The sequence below is a fragment of the Oncorhynchus gorbuscha genome, linkage group LG18 (assembly GCF_021184085.1).
Source record: "Oncorhynchus gorbuscha isolate QuinsamMale2020 ecotype Even-year linkage group LG18, OgorEven_v1.0, whole genome shotgun sequence".
Taxonomy (NCBI): domain Eukaryota; kingdom Metazoa; phylum Chordata; class Actinopteri; order Salmoniformes; family Salmonidae; genus Oncorhynchus; species Oncorhynchus gorbuscha.
The window spans coordinates 8,432,470-8,434,969 of NC_060190.1; the positions used below are offsets into that span (position 1 = coordinate 8,432,470).

A 2,500-nucleotide genomic window follows, 5' to 3' on the forward strand; every position below is an offset into this window, starting at 1 on the left:
ATTAGGGACAATTTCTTCGACCTCATAGCTTGATTTTTGTACTGGCATGTACTGTCTACTGTGGACCTTATATAGACAGGTGTGTGCCTTTACAAATCATGTCCAATTAATTTAATTTAACACAGGTTGACTCCAATCAAGTTTTAGAAACATCTCAACGATGATCAATGGAAACAGGATGCACCTGAGCTCAATTTAGAGTCTCATAGCAAAGGGTCTGAATACTTATGTAAATAAGGTATTTCTATTTTTATTTTTAATTAATTTTCACAAATGTATAAAAAACTGTTTTTGCTTTGTCATTGTGTGTTAATGTGTGTAGATTGATGAGGAATTTGTTTTATTTAATCCATTTTAGAATACAGCTGTAATTTAATAAAATGTGGAAAAAGGGAATGGTCTGATTTCTTATGGAATGCACTGTATATATATAAAACACAGGTAAATCTAGTTTTTGACTGCACAACTCCGTTTAAAAATTCACATTACTTCACATAGATTTATGTTTTCTCAAATTGACTGAATTGAAACAGAACTGACCCCAATCCTGACTTTCCCCACTCTGGTCAGTAGAACGAGAAATGGGTCAGAAACAGCCTCCAGTGTCCAGTCTGTTCATCCAACCCACAGAAGAGAGAGGTCTACTGAGTCTACTGAGGCCATATTGATTTTCTCCCCTGTGGGCACGGGAGAGAGAGAGAGAGAGAGAGAGAGAGAGAGAGAGAGAGAGAGAGAGAGAGAGAGAGAGAGAGAGAGAGAGAGAGAGAGAGAGAGAGAGAGAGAGAGTGGACTGACGTACATAATGGATGACCAAAAAACAATTGGTGTTTTGAAGTAACAGGGTCGTATAGCGGAGGCAGAAAGATTGGCCTGGGTTCTGGTAGCCGGGCAGGAGTGGAAAACTCCGGCCAATGAAAGAAATGGAGTCGTGGTCAATTAGAAATGAATCCAACAAAACCCCAACAACTACTTTCCCTTCCATGTTTCTTCTGACAGAAAAAGGTGAAGTCAGCACTTCCCTCAACGATTTAGCAATATTTTTCCTCATTTTGACAAACTGGGTGAGTTTAACTGGTTGCATCGACTGAAATGGCCACTATTTACCAACTGCTGTTCAAATGAACGTTTCAGTTGCAGCTAGTATGGATCCCTGCAGTTGGTTATTGTACCATAGAGTAACATACAAGATCAAGCCAGAAAAGATATCGATTCACATTCAGGCATTGGAACCATGTTCAAAGCACAAATCTCCGATAAGAATATTCCCTCACACATTTCTCATATATTTCCGGTCATACGCTCATACATTTCCAATGGCATGGATGAGCAGCCCACATATCTATATGTTGACCGGTGGACATGAGGCACATATACATATACCAGCATGACGTCTACATTTACAACCTATCTGAGTTGGATGAAATGAAAACGTCAGCTACTGAGGGACATGGGAGTAACAAGCTTCATATAGGATGAAGGTCCCTCCCCTCTCCCTTTCTCCCTCTCACCCTCTCTCTCTCTCTCTCTCCCTCCCTCTCCCTCTCTCCCTCTCAATCTTCTCTCTCCCTCTCCTCTCTCCCCTCTCACCCTCTCACCCTCTCTCCCTCCCTCTCCTCTCTCCCTCACCCTCTCTCACTCTCCCTCCCTCTCCCTCTCTCCCTCTCACCCTCTCTCCCTCTCACCCTCTCTCTCCTCCCTCTCCCTCTCTCCCTCTCACCCTCTCTCTCTCTCCCTCCTCTCCCTCTCCTCTCACCCCTCTCTCTCTCCCTCTCCCTCTCTCTCTCACCCCCTCTCTCTCTCCCTCCCTCCCGCTCTCCCTCTCACCCTCTCACTCCCTCTCCTCCTCTCACCCTCTCACTCTCTCCCTCTCCCTCTCACCCTCTCTCTCCCTCCCTCTCCCTCTCCCTCTCACCCTCCCTCTCTCTCCCTCCCTCTCCCTCTCACCCCCTCTCTCCCTCCCTCTCCCTTTCTCCCTCTCCCTCCCTCTCCCTCTCTCCCTCTCACCCTCTCTCTCCCTCCCTCTCCCTTTCTCCCTCTCTCTCCCTCCCTCTCCCCTCTCTCCCTCTCACCCTCTCTCTCGCTCCCTCCCCTCCTTAAACAAGGGGATGCGTTGTGTATCTGTCAGTGGCAGGGTCCACCAATGAGTCCTGAGACATCTCTCTTCCTCTGAGGAGGGTAGCTGTATCCTGCACTTTACCCACCACTTCCTTCTGCCCAGATGGAAATAAAAATGTCCGCTTCCTTTTCCGTCAAAGCCCCAATGTCAGGGTCAGTGAATGGAGGTGGATCTTAGGGATCAAGTGATTGGTTTTGGCAGATCTTGTGTTTACTTCACACACACACACACACACACACACACACACACACACACACACACACACACACACACACACACACACACACACACACACACACACACACACACACACACACACACACACACACACACACACACACACACACACACACACACACACACACACACACACACACACACACA

At 46.8% G+C, this 2,500-nt stretch overlaps 1 protein-coding gene across 3 annotated transcripts in view; it reads right to left on the bottom strand.

Moving 5' to 3' along the window:
• The window catches only part of LOC124003574 (metal transporter CNNM2-like), a 223,764-nt gene that overhangs the window by 78,748 nt on the left and 142,516 nt on the right, over positions 1–2,500 (bottom strand). The window lies entirely within an intron of this gene.